General features: G+C 41.1%; 1 protein-coding gene across 1 annotated transcript in view; it reads left to right on the forward strand.

Annotated features, from left to right (window-relative positions):
* Positions 1–15187, forward strand: part of WNT7B (Wnt family member 7B) — a 154742-nt gene that overhangs the window by 94730 nt on the left and 44825 nt on the right.

The following is a 15187-nucleotide window of genomic DNA, read 5'->3' on the forward strand; positions in this document are numbered from 1 at the left end:
ACATGGTAGAGTCCATCCCCTCTCCTTGTGCTGAAGTGTGCAGGGAAAGGATGATGATGCCAATGTAATATTTGAACAGTGAATCGGTTTGAATCAGACCCATTCTCTCTGTCCAGACTGCCTCAAAGCCTTGGGATACTCCAAAGTTCCATCAAGGGAATCAGAGCCGAGTTTGGGGTGTGTTTTTTTGCTTGTGTAAACTCATCCTTGGTGTTCTTCTATGGGAAAATACCACCCCTGAATTGGAAAACATTTTGAATGAAAATTGAGAATGAATAGAACATTGAGAACACCAAATAACCACAATTTCTGCAGCCATTAAAACAGAATTGACTTTTTTTAGAAATAAAAAATGTTAACATCCTTTTACGTGAAAAGCTGAGAAGGTTGCATGTTGTTAATATACATAAACATTTAAATATTTTCCCCACCTGCATCATGAATTGGCAAAGCTAGAATTGTGCCATAAATCTTTTCATATTCACTTTTAACAAATAGCCAATTAGTTCAAATTAAATACTGAATTAGCAGTTAGCCTTTTGTAGGAGTAAGAAATAGTTTAAGAGGAAGTCCAAAATTCTGTCAGGCACATGGATTTAATATAAATAAATATCCAAACCTCAGAATCATGATTCAGCATTTTTCTGGCAAAAATTTATGGCAACCATTTTTGAGGCAGATAAAAACGGAGCTGGAGAATGTAAAAAGGATAATAGAAAAATAGATTTTAAGAACTAGAAGTCTCCTAGTCCAACTTACCACTTTTAGCATAAGCAGCAATGCAAGATGCAGCCACAGTGGAAGTGAAAATGGTGTGGATTCCCACCCCTATTGTCCCTAATCCAACAACCTCTAATGCAGCGTTCCTCAACCTGGGGGTCGGGACCCCTGAGGAGCTCACGAGGGGGTGTTAGAGGGGTCACCAAACACCATCAGAAAACACATATTTCTGATGGTCTTTGGAACACAGTGCTCTCTGGAGGTAGGTGAACTACATCTTCCCTAAATCACTGTCAATTCCTCCCAAATCCCTGCAGTATTTTCTGTTGGTCATGGGGGATCTGTGTAGGAAGTTTGGCCCAACTCTATCGTTGGTTGGGTTCAAGGGGATTGTACGTTAACTATAAATCCTAGCAACAACAACTCCCAAATGTCAAGGCCTATTTTTCCCAAACTCCACCAGTGTTTGCAGGTGGGCATATTGAGTGTTTGTGCTGAGTTTGGTTCAGATTCGTCATTGTTTGAGTGGATGTAGGTGAACTACAACTCCAAAACTCAAGGTCAATGCCCACCAAAACCTTCCAATATTTTCTGTTGGTCATGGGAGTTCTGTGGGCCAAGTGTGGTTCAGTTCCATCGTTGGTGGAGTTTAGAATGCTCTTTGATTGTAGATGAACTATAAATCCCAGGAACTACAACTCCCAGATGACAAAATCAATTTGCCCTCAACCCCACCAGTATTCAAATTTGGGCGTATTTGGTATTTGTGCCAAATTTGGTCCACTGAATGAAAATACATCCAGCATATCAGATATTTACATTACGATTCATAACAGTAGCAAAATTGCAGATATGAAGTAGCAATTAAAATAATGTTGTGGTTGGGGGTCACCACAACATGAAGAACTGTACTAAGGGGTCGCGGCATTAGGAAGGTTGAGAATCACTGTTCTAGTGGATCTCCCTTGTGTGGCAGCATTCCTGAAAAACAGCTCTTCCGCCTTTTCTCAAATATCACTTCATAATGCAGTTGTTTCCACTGCTCATACCATTATGGAATCATACAATTGAAAGAGATCACGTGGTCCATCCAGTCCTACCCCTTGCCATGCAAGAAAAACACAATCAAATTATCCCCAACAGCTGGCCATCTAGCCTCTATTTAAAGGTCTCCAAAGTAGAAGCCTCCACCAGACTCCCAGACAAAGAGTTTCACTGTTGAACAGATCCTACAGTCAGGAAGTTCTTCATAATGTTCAGGTGGAATCTATCTTTCCTGTCATTTGAACCCATTGCTCCAAGTCATAGTCTCCAGGACAGCAGAAAACATCCTTTCAAATATTTCTACATGGCTATCATGTCTCCATTCAACTCTCCCTTCTGCAGGCTAAACATTAGGCCTGGGTAACAACGGAAAAATTTGTTTCTAAAATCGATTCGTTTTTTGGGGTTTTTTGCGTTTCGTTATTTAAAATAATTACAAAATTTTCCTTTTAAAAAGTTCGATATTTACGAAATTTCGTAAATGTGAAAAAAATTACAAAACATTAACGAATCGATTTCCGAAACAATAACGAATCGATTCGTTAATGGCGGACGCGACCGCGAAATACGCTAAAAAACCTCCAAAAACTTCTGAAGCTTCCCTCTACCTCTGTTGTTGACTGTTGGTGTGATATTATATTTTTTTTTCACTAATTAAACAAAAAACTTGCCCCAGACATGCAGAAATAATAACGAAACGACCTCAGAACAATAACGAAACGAATACAATAACGAAATACGAAGCATTTACAAAACGTGTTTAAAAATTCGTTTTTTTAAAAAATTGCTCCAGAATGGTTCGTTATCGTTTTGTAATTAAAAAAATTAACGAATTATTAACGAATTACAAATTAACGAAACGAAACCGCCCAGCCCTACTAAACATATCCAGCTCTTTAATCTGCTCCTCGTAGAGCATGCTCTCCAGATCTTTGATCATTTTATTTGCTCTTCTCTAGGCCTTTAAATTTGTTAATATCTCTCTTCAATTATGTGCCCAGAATTGGACACAGTATTCCAGGTCAGGTCTCAGTGAAGCACAAGGACAGTGCTGCTAATACTCAATTAACATCTGTTTCTCACCATGTGCACCTTTTAGGTCTATCCCACACACTGGATTGTCAGGAGCAAGTCTGCCCCATCTCCTTACATGGCAACCCTATATATCTGAGGACTGCTACCATGTTTCTGTTTAGCATTCTCATTTCCAGGAATACTCAGCATTGGCTTCTAGGCCCTTTGCCATCTTGGTTACCCACCTTAGGGCACACTCCATTTTTAAGTGTTCATTTGGAGACATTCCATTTTAAGAATGCTTTTTTCCTGAAAATATGGCATTCACAATTGGAAATAGTTCTTCAGTTGTGGCCTGGCCAGCGTAGAAAAGAGTGGAACTATTCTTTTTGATTAAACATGAAGAATTTCTTCTCTCTGCCCCTTCCCTTGTTCCCTCATAACTTTTTCTTAAAGGTATAGAAAGACATACAGGTTGACATATTATAGTTCCCTATAATATTCTCACAAGCTAGTAAAATGGGAGTTGGACACTACCATTAGGTGGACTGGGAATTGGTTGACTGGCTGAACCCAAAGGATGCTTACTAATGGATCCTCGTCTACTTGGAGAGAAGTGACCAGTGGGATGCCACAGGGTTCTGTCAAGAGGCCAGTGCTGTTCAACAGCTTTTTCAATAAGTTTGATGATGGAATAGAATACATGCTTATCAAATTTGCAAATGACACTAAATTTGGAGGGGTAGCTCATACAGAGGACAAGATTGGAATCCAAGATGACCTTCGCAGATTAGAAAGCTGGGCCTATTTTTTAAAATTAATTTCAACCAGGAAAAATGTGTGGTACTGCATTTAGGCAATAAAAATGAAATGCACAGATGCAGGGTGGGTGATACCTGTCTTGAAAAGAGTACATGTGAAAGAGATCTAGGGGTCTTAGTAGACTACAAACTGAACACAAGTCAACAGTGTGACGTGGCGGCTAAAAAAGTCAACATGATTCTAGGCTGCATCAATATATATGGCTTCTAGATCAAGGGAACACATAGTCCCACTCTATTCTGCTTTGGTCAAATGTCACTTGGAATTGTGTCCAATCAAGGATATTGATAACCTGGAATGTGTCCATAGAAGGGTGACCAAAATGATCAAAGGTTTGGATGCCGAGCCCTATGAAGATCGGTTTAGGGAACTGGGAATGTTTAGCTTGGAGTACAGAGTGGACATGGCAGTCATGTTCAAATATTTGAAAGGATGTCACATTGAGGAGAGGCAAGCTTGTTTCCTGCTCTGGAGACTAGGACACAGAACAATGGGTTCAAATAGTAGGAAAAAAGATTCCACTTAAACATTTGGAGGAACTTCCTGTCAGTAAGAGCTGTTAAGCAGTGGAATATGCTGCATCAAAGCATAGAGGAATCTCCTACTCTGGAAATTTTGAAGCAGAGGTTGGATGGTCGTTTCATGTAGCAGTTAACTCTAGATTTAGCCATATACACGCATATCTGATATATTATCTAAGCTAGAATACTTTAAAAAATTCAAAGAGCCATTGCATGATTACTTACAATGGTGGGCAGGTTTACACTGTAGCAGACAGTGATGTGAATACTCACGTTCCAAACTATTCAGGCTCTAAATATCAAAACCTACTCCTTGCGGTGGACTTCCGGCGGAGGCGTCATGGCGGCAGCAGCAGGCTTCCGAGGCTCTGCAAGCCTGAGGGAGACCTGAGCTCCCCCCACCAGGGTATAGGGGCCAAAGAGCCCCCCAAGCTGACGGACGGAGGTCGGCTTGGACGCTAGACCTGTTGAATTGCGGGGGCGGGTGGTACTGTCTCCCCTCAAGGGGGACGGTCATACCCGCCTGGCAGCTTCAGGTTCGGCACCCAGGGGTGGTAGCACGGTTCGAAAGAACCGAAAACGCTGCCTGCCTCCGCTAAAAAGCATCCAGTTACAAATAGAAGAAGAAGAGAAACGAAAAAAAAAGGGAGAAAATAGAAAGGCGGATATCCAGTTCCACTACATATCGGCAAAGGGTCTGAGGACTGAGGAATACCCCGAAAAGCAAGCAAGCAAGGAATGAACCGGTCTGACCTGACAACAGTCCCGCAGAATTACGCGGGGGAACGGAGGGCATGGAAAATAGGAAACGTGAGTAACTATCAGTAACCACCGGCACTGAATTCACTACAATATCTGTGATTGTCTCTTGTGATAGTCCCTTGTGCGCTACGGACCCCAGAAGACTGGAGGACTGTGGACGGAGTACTGAACTTGATTTTTAATCCCCTAAAGTCTATAGTCTATAAGATCCACCCTTAGCTCTCCCTCCCCGCTCCAACATCACCCACCCCGCTTGCTTCCCCGCCCCGCGTCTCCAACTACAGTAATTTAGAGTAATCTCATTTACCTTGCTGCCTCCTCTCCCCTACTCACGAGAAGGACTGCCTCATACAAGCGGGAACACCCGCACGCGGATGTATCGACGCTCAATCACGTACAGCACGCACAGAGAGGAAGTTCAGGCGCAAAACCCGCCGCATCTCCCTCCTGCCCACAAATCGCGCGATACCACGGAAATCGCGGGAAACACCGCGAGAAGAGGAAGAAGAGTGGCGAGAAAGGGCGAACAGGAAGAGAGAGAGAGTGAGAAGAGCGGCGAGGAAAGCGAACAGAAGAGAGGAGGAGGCTGCGAAGGAGGGGAGGAGGCCCAAACGGCAGGAACGGGAAGGGCTCGCACTGAAGAGGAAATTGCAAGGAGAAAAGAGAGGTAGGAAGCTTATCCTCCCAGAGCTTTTTACGGCGCGGGGCTGACGGGGGGGAATCAGGGGAGTAGGAAGACTGGAAGAGGGGAATACCCTTAAGGCAGGAACGCAAGTGGGAGAGGCCTCTAGCCTCTTGGAAGAAAGGGGAAGAAGAGTGGCAAAAGCGGGCAGGGGCAGGCCGCAAAGCTCCAAGGACAAAGAAGAGACAAAGAACAGAGGAAGGAACAGACTAAGGGAGCACAGACCAGGCAACCCCATTAACAGGATCGCACGGTAACGTGAGCCTCCCACAACCCAAGATTTACCATTCTAATAGCTGGAAAATAGCTGGGAAAGAAGGAGAATGACGGAGAAAATATCATCTGTGTCGAAACAAAACAAAATAACTGGCTCTACACTAAGCTCCTCGATGAACCCCATAACGGCTACTGCAACCACATCAACAATGCAAGCTCCTATACTGACTCCGACACCGGCTCGAAGGCTATCCACACAAACGGAAGCAACTCCAAAAGAAACAACCATCAAAGATCTGCTGCAGGAAATGCTGAAGATGCAAGAAAAGATTGAAAAAAAAATAGAGGAAAGCCAGGAAAAGACACAGCAGAACATGGAAAAGTTATTCCAAAAAGAAATGGGGAAACTAAGACAAGAAATGAAGGAAGAGATGGCTCAGTTACGGACAGAGGTCTCCGGTATACAGGATGACATTAAAACACTAAAGAAAGAAAATCAAGGTTTAAAGAAAGGTCAAGACAAAACCGAAATCAAAATAAAGAAATTAGAGGAGGCAAAAGACAAACTTGAAAAACAACATGAATTATGGGCAAGTAAAGAGACGGACTTCCAGCTAAGATTCAGAAACATTGAAGAGAAGGAAGGAGAAAACTTAAGAGAAATAATAACAGAAATCACTGCACACGCAACCAACATTACCCCAGAGGAAATAAATAAGGAGATTGATACGACACAGAGAATTAACTCTGGCTACGCCAAAAGAAATAAGGTCCCTAGGGATGTTGTGGTAAGCTTCAGCAGACGAAGTGTCCGTGATGAGATAATCAGGCGGAAAGCAAGAGAAGAAATCACATTCAATGGGAAAAAAGTCATAATACTCAAAGAGTTCTCGGCTACATCAATAAGTAAGAGGAAGAAATACTATTTTTTAACGGACGAACTCAAGAAACATAAGATCAAATTTAGGTGGGAGCGTCTAGAGGGTATACAAGTAACATATAAAGAAAGCAAATTTTGGCTTACATCGGAGGAGAAAGCAAAGGAATTTTACAGGAGACTTCAAAAAGACCTGGACCCTCTTCAAAACACATCAGGAACAGCCGGATCGAACAAATTAAGTAATGTTCCAACAGGAAACCGGCATAAAGAAGAGGAATATAAGAAGAAAGACAAAAAGAGGCCAAGACCAGAATCCCTGGAGGAAGAGGAGGGAAAGAAGGACATGGGACCTTTAACCAATGAGAAGCAATATGTCAATGACGAGCAAGCTTAAAATATATTCTAATAACATCAACGGAATGAATAACCCGAATAAAAGAAGATTAATAGTAAACTCACTTTAAAAAGGTAATTTCGACCTGATAGCCCTTCAGGAAACACACATCGCGGTGAAACATAGCACACACCTAACACAACCCCAACTGGGAAAGGAATTTCACTCATCTGCACCACAAAAAAAAAGAGGAGTAGTAATATACGCTAAAAGCCCATTAAACGCAACACTGGCATTTAAGGATGAAGACGGAAGGATGGTAGGGATAAAAATTAGAAATAACAACCAAGAACTTCTGGTCTGTAACATCTACGCCCCCACGGGCCCTAAAACAAATTTCGTTAAGGAACTCCGGAAAAAACTCTCTGAATACACACATCTGGACATCATGATAATAGGAGACTTTAACGGGGTCATAGATTGTAACAAGGACAGAACCAGAAAAAACAAGAAAGACACCAGCGGAGGGAAACTACCAACCAGCTTCCTAGACTTACGGAAAGACCTGTACCTGCAAGACGCTTGGAGAGCAAGAAACCCGGAGGGCAGGGACTACACCTTTTATTCAGACAGACACTCATCATGGTCCAGAATAGACGCCTGCTGGGCCTCAAACACCCTAATGACCAAGTTGAAGAAAATCCAAATTCTGCCCAGAACAATATCTGACCACTGTCCGATCCTAATTGAAATAGAAGGGCATAAACGTCAACGAAAGTGGAAGCTAAACGAATACCTATTATGTAAAGAGGAAGATATAGCGGCATTTAGGGAAAATATTCAGGAATTCTTCGCACTTAATAAAAGCGACGAGATACATCCAGAGGTGATTTGGGACGCCAGCAAGGCGGTGCTCAGGGGGTACTTCATTCAGAAAGGTGCAAACAGGAACAGGGAGAGACAAGAAGAGTTACTTACACTAACGGAAAAAATAAAGGCTAAAGAAGAGGAATTCAAAAAAAAAACCAAGAAACAAACGAATTAAGCTAGAGCTAAACCTTCTGAAGAAACAACTAAATTCATACCAACTCGAAAAGCTCGCAAAGAATCTGAAATACATGAAAGTCAATTATTATGCTAATGCAAATAAGCCGGGCAAATGGCTTGCCAGGAAACTAATGAAGAAAAAACAGCAACAGCATGTTACAAAAATAGTAAGGAACGGGGAAACTTACCATACGGAGGAAGAGATACTAAACCAATTCAAAGAATTCTATGAGGAATTATACCGGAGAGACAACATCAGACCGGAAGATATAGCAGAATATCTGGCTAAGCACAACCCGGGAAAAATCAATGATGAACAAAGAGAACTCCTCAACAACCCAATAGCAGAATCCGAAATCAGGAAAGCAATAAGTGATCTACCTAACAATAAAGCACCGGGTCCTGACGGATTCACTGCAAAATACTATAAAACATTTCTGGACGACCTGATCCCGCACTTAAAAGTAATATTCAACAATATTCTACACGAGGCCAGAATGCCTGATTCTTGGCAGGAAGCCACCATCACACTCATCCAAAAAGAACCAACAGAGACGGAAAACATGAAGAACTACAGACCTATATCGCTGTTAAACACAGACTATAAGATCTTTACTAGTATTATGGCAAATAGAGTGAAAAAGCTCCTCAGCAACATCATCAATGCAGACCAGACGGGATTTCTTCCGTCAAGATACATGCATGAAAATTTAAGAACTATTGTGGATATCATAGAATATTACGCCAACAACCCACAGAAAGAGTTAGGCTTGCTGTTTCTTGACGCCGAGAAAGCCTTCGACCGGGTCAGTTGGGACTTTATGCTACAACTAATTAGAGAAAAAGACATGGGCTACCAGTTCACAAACGTGATAAAAACGATATATTCAAAACAAAGAGCAAAAGTCAGAGTCAATGGACATGAAACAGAAAATATTACAGTGGAAAGGGGAACGAGGCAGGGGTGCCCGCTCTCACCCCTGCTATTCATTCTGACCTTGGAAAGCTTGCTGGAAGATATAAGAACAGACAATAACCTGAAAGGAACTAGAATTAGGAAGGACGAGTTTAAAGTCAAAGCCTATGCGGATGACATTGTCTGTATCTTGGAGAACCCTCTGGAGACGATCGCAAAATGGCTTGATAAAATAGACAATTATGGGATGGTCTCAGGACTAAAGATAAACAAAGTTAAAACCAAAATCCTGACCAAAAACATGTCCCCAACCAAAAAGGAAAAACTACAAAATACATCACAACTCGGAGTTGTCAGCAAGATAAAATATCTAGGAATCTACGTGACATCAAATAATACGCAGCTAGTGAAGAACAACTACGAGGCTACATGGAAAGATCTTACAAAAAAAATAGAGAGTTGGAAGCAACTCAATCTAAGCCTACTGGGAAGAATAGCCATCATCAAGATGAGCCTACTCCCCAAAATGACCTTTTTATTTAGAATGATTCCGGTTTTAAGAACCAACTATTGCTTTACACAATGGAGGAAAGACATACTTAGATTTGTCTGGAATGGTAAAAAAGCCAGGATTAAATATAAATCACTGTCTGACGCTAAAGAAAGAGGAGGGCTTAATCTCCCGAACTTACAACTGTACTACCAGGCTAGCGCCCTAACCTGGGTGAAGGATTGGGCCACCATCTCCAAAACAAAGATGCTTAATCTAGAAGGCTTTGACCTGAGGCGTGGCTGGCACGCCTACTTATGGCATGATAAAGCCAAAATTGAAAAAAGCTTCTCAAATCACATCGTACGGGCTGCGCTCCTCAAAATCTGGAACAAATATAAGAGTAATTTCTACAGTAAAACACCTTTATGGCTATCTCCCATCGAAGCCAATCATAAAAGAGAATTCCCAAGTAGTCAATGGCACACCTACAAAACACTGATTGAAAAGAAGGATAACCAGTGGAGACTAAAACCCATCGAATCACTCAGAAGGATAGACGAAAATCTGTCGTGGTTTCATTACCACCAAGTGGCTAACGCATTCAAAGAAGATAAAAAGGCAGATTTCGCGTCAACAGACAATTTTTGGGATTCAGTCATGGTGAAAGAAAAAAAACTGATAAAAATGATCTACAACAAGCTACTAGAATGGGACACGGAAAAAGACTTAGTCAAAGACAGCATGATTGCATGGGCAAAAGACTTTGAGCATTCCATCCTCCTTCAAGAGTGGGAAGACATTTGGAGAAAAAAGATCAGATATGCTAGCTCAGCAGCCATCACAGAAAATTGGTATAAGATGGCTTACAGATGGCACCTCACGCCACAAAAAATATCGAGATTCCACAAAGGAATCAACAGTAATTGCTGGAAATGCGGCTCTCAACCAGGTACATATCTACACACCTGGTGGCAGTGCAGAAAAGTGAAAAGATTTTGGGCGGAAATTCATAAACAGACCCAATTAATTATTCAAACTAAATTTGCCTTTAAGCCCGAATACTACTTGCTACATTTACTGGACTTTGATCTTGAAACGAATAAAGATAGAATTTTCTACCACTTAACAGCAGCAGCAAGAACGGTACTGGCGAGAAAGTGGAAACAAAAAGAACTGCCCACGATAGAGGATTGGCTTTTGAAAGTCAGAGACTTAATGGAAATGGACTCCCCTGCTAATTTACTACATGACCAAAACAAGAAAAAAAGGACGGACTGGGAACCGATGAGGTCATACCTAAAAGAAAAGAAAAAAATTGTACAAGATTGCGGACTGTAAGGTAGTGGAAGCAGAACAAGAAAAAAAAAGAGGAGGAGTAACTACAAAGGAGGATCACTCTCCGCCAACTATTTTGGAAGTCAAGCTTTTTTTTAAGTAGTCGCACCCCCCCCCCTCCCTCAACTCTCCGGGATCTCCTATTCCCCAACCCCCTGGTGACCCAACACCCCCACCCCTCCCCCCTCCAGCATGCCCTTCCTCCCTACCCAAGCCCCATCCATACCCAATACCCAATTGTTATGTCTGTATTTATTGGAAAACGCTAATAAAAAATATATTTAAAAAAAAAAAAAAACCTACTCCTTGCGATGTGCGTGGAAACAAGCAGGGAGCCACTGACAGTTTCTGTGATAAATGACCTCTGCATCGTGAGGACAGGTAGAAGTGTTTACATTTGCAGTGTGTTGTTGCATTTTTGGCAAACCAAACATGGAATTATTGGGCAGCAAAGCTCCAGATACCTGTTTTACACACCCAAGTTGTTTTTGAGTGACAGCTGCCTTTTCTACAGCAGCACCTTCAGGGCTATGTTTTGCTGGAATCTCTGCATTCCATTGTGGTTTTGTACATGAGCCATCTTGAAGCGAACTCTCTTGGCATTCACTATTAAGTAAGTTGATCAGCAAATATTATTTTTGCATTATATTAGTCACCGAGAAAGGCATTGCAGTTATTGTGTGTATGGGGCTGTAATGCTTTGGAATTTGATCTGATTACATATAAAAGAGGAACAATTTTTCTCCCTCTACATTGACCACTGAAACTGCAGGAGAAAGAAAACAGGAAGAGTTATAAGGTTCAGAAAATACTGAATGGTTCAGAACAGTACGTGTGAGCCTGAACTGCCAACCAGAAAATCTCCTGGGGCTCAAAGAACCTTTTGCCATGAACCCAATTGCAGGCAAAGGGTTGAATGAACCTAGAACTGATGGTGGATTTGGGTTAAAACTGTGTGGAACAGAAGATCAGGTGTGCTACCAAAACACCCGGCTCTGCTAGTGTTGGACAGTTTCCGAAATCACATTGTAAAATAAGTGAAGCAACTTCTCTGTGACAATAAGGCAGAAGAGGTAGCAATTCTGGTGGCTTAACCTCTATCTTGCAGCCACTGGGTCTATCAGTGAACAAGCTCTTTGCAGACCACTTGTGCCATTTAAATAATGAGTAGATAATGAGTGGTATTCCTTGTAGTAATTACGGATGTGAGAGCTGGACCATAAGGAAGACTGAGTGAAGGAAGATAGATGCTTTTGAACTATGGTGTTGGAGGAACGTTCTGAGAATGCCTTGGACCACCAGAAGATCCAACCAGTCCATGCTTCAGGAAATAAAGTCCAACTGCTCATTGGAAGGAAGGATATTAGAGACAAAGTTGAAGTACTTTGGCCACATCATGAGGAGACAGGAAAGCTTAGAGAAGACAATGATGCTGGGGAAAATGGAAGGAAAAAGGAAGAGGGGCCAACCAAGGGCAAGATGGGTGGATGGTATCCTTGAAGTGACTGGATTGACTCTGAAGGAGCTGGGGGTGGTGACGTCTGACAGGGAGTTCATGAGGTCACAAAGAGTTGGAAGCAACTGAACAAAAAAAACAACAATAATGAGCGGTGATCACCAATTGACATCTTCTGGAAATATGAAGCACCTGTCTTTAGAACTTATGTGCACAATGGTAATTAAGAGTTGGGACCTTATCACAGAGGACATGGTTGTGAAAAGGATGAGGAGATTTTTTTTTTGTCATGATCAGTGTTGAACACAGCACATCAGATAATGCAAACAAAGACAGTGGTGCAGAATCTTCCGACAAGAGAGATTAAAATGTTTAACTATGTAAATTTGTTTTCTGGATACTTTTACATATGATCTCAAGTTGTTTTCAACATCATTTTATTGTAAAGTTACTGCTTCAAAACAAAAAATGCCCCCTTTTCCCCACCCGCAATAGTCACCCTTTTAAAAAAAAAAAGGCGGGGGGAGTGTGACTATTATGCAATGAAATATCAATCAATCAATTTATTAATGCTCCGAGCAATGGTCATATGCATTTACACTGACAAAAACATAATCTAACAAGCATCTATACAAAACACTCTAAAATCCAACAGGATGCAGGCAGGATTGAACAGAGCATGCAAAATATACAGGGGGGAAGATGGTGCCGCTGTGATAGGAGGCATTTTAAGGAGCTCTGATATCTCTGCTGTTTTTAGTCAACTAGGGCACAACAGTTCACTGTTTTGAACTTTCTTCTGTTTTGATTTTCTCTGCTGCAAATGTGGAATTGAAAAATGGACTATTTATTTATTTACGGCATTTATATGCCGCCCTTCTCACCCCGAAAGGGACTCAGAGCTGCTTACAAGATATATTTTCATAAAATATATTATATTATTAGCATAGTACAATATCAGTATTATATATTACTATATTGCACTATACCATTATATTGTAATATTATTAGTAATATTACATATAATGTAAATATATAATTATAATTATAATATTGTATTATTACTAATATTATATTGTATTACATTATAATATTATAAATATTATATGTATATACAATATACTATATTATATTATTAGTAAAGACTAGAGCAAGCCCCGAGATGGCCAGAACTCACAAACCCTCTAAACAACTAAGGATTGACGAACTCTCCGGGGAGGAAACCATGAGAATAATATATGGTAGTTCAAGAAACAGGAATTCTGTTTGTGTTGTATGTGAAGGCATAGTGTTGGGTGTAATCCTGGACTCAACCCTGAGTCTGGAAGCCTTGACTTCAATGGTGGTCAGGAGTGCATTTGCACAATTAAGGCTGTGCTTGATCCTCGAGATGTAAATTGGCCATGATGACACATGCCTTAGTTATATCCCATGTAGATTAATTTAACATGTTGCATGTAAGGTGGCCTCTGAGGAGCATTCAGAAGTCTCAACTGATTTAAATATTTTTACCAGATTATTAACCAAGGCTGGGAACTGGGAGCACACAACTCTCCTGTTGTAATAGCTCCACAGGCTGGTTTCTTTCCAGACACAGTTCAAAGAGTTGAAAATGACCTGTTTTTGTCATTATTTGCCATCTAGTTGACCTATGGTGATCCTATGAATGAGAAACTTCCAAGAGCCCCAGTTATCAACTGTCTTCTTCAGATTTTGCAAACTCAGAGCCACAGCTTTCTTCCCTCGTTGTGCTGTCTCCCGTCTTTCCAACTGTGTATATATGCACTCTCAAGTTGTCTATCTTAGGCAAGGAATACTCAGTGGTTTTGCCAGCTAAACAGTCCTATCAAAGCGTTGGCCCTGCTTAGCTTCAAAGATTAGTCAGGATCGATGCCTAGGATGCTTAGGGGATTTAGGCCCATGTCTTACTGCCTTCCATTTTACCTAGTATTCTTGTTCTTTTGTGGTGAGCCATTTTGTCTCATGCTATGTCCAAAACCTCAGTTTAGTCATCTTCACTTCAGGCTTGCTTTCTTCTGAGATTCACTGATTTGTCTTTTTAACAATTCACATTATATTGTCAAAGGCTTCCGTGGCCGGAATTACTGGGTTGTTGTAGGTTTTTCAGGCTGTATGGCCATGTTCTAGAAGCATTCTCTCCTGATGTTTCACCTGCATCTATGGCAGGCATCCTCGGAGGTTGTGAGGTCCTCACAACCTTTGAGGATGCCTGCCATAGATGCAGGCGAAACATCAGGAGGGAATGCTTCTAGAACATGATACGTTCTGCTTACAATTCAAACCAATAAGGTGATAATTGCAATTTTTCTGACCTTTGAAAATGGAAAATAATTCCGCTTAGATATATAGCTTCATGTCAGTTGCCTCTTGTTCAGAGTATATGTTATATATCAGATGTTGTTGCAGTACTATTTCTTTTGGACCAGATCATAATTTCTCATCTGCACTCAAAATCTTTGCTGTGATAGTTCTGTTATCCAACATACATTTGCAATACTGTCCGTTTCTAAATCTATCATAGACACCTGGCATTTCTCACTCCATAAGTGCAATAATATATTGCCCAATGCAAGCCTTGATCTCTCATTTATGGGAGGCTGGAATAGAATAACAAAATTAGAATAGTTGGTTGTTAATAATAATTGAACAGAGACATGACATAATCTCAATTTTATTACTAAGGAATGTAATTTGATTTGGTTCAGATTAGTCAAAAGACTTCCTTTTGACAGTAGAAGGATCTCCCTTTCTTTGGGATACTTTGGGAATTGGCTTCACAATCATTTAAACAGGGTTAGATGAAGACAAAATTCAAATTCAATGGGAGAGAACACCAATTCTCCTGTGAATTTCTCAGAATTTCCCAGAGTCTTCCCAAAAGTTACTTATTTGTACTGCAACTCCAAAAACACTGTCAAATGAGA

The sequence above is a fragment of the Anolis sagrei genome, chromosome 5 (genome assembly GCF_037176765.1).
Source record: "Anolis sagrei isolate rAnoSag1 chromosome 5, rAnoSag1.mat, whole genome shotgun sequence".
In the NCBI taxonomy this organism is placed as follows: Eukaryota; Metazoa; Chordata; class Lepidosauria; order Squamata; family Dactyloidae; genus Anolis; species Anolis sagrei.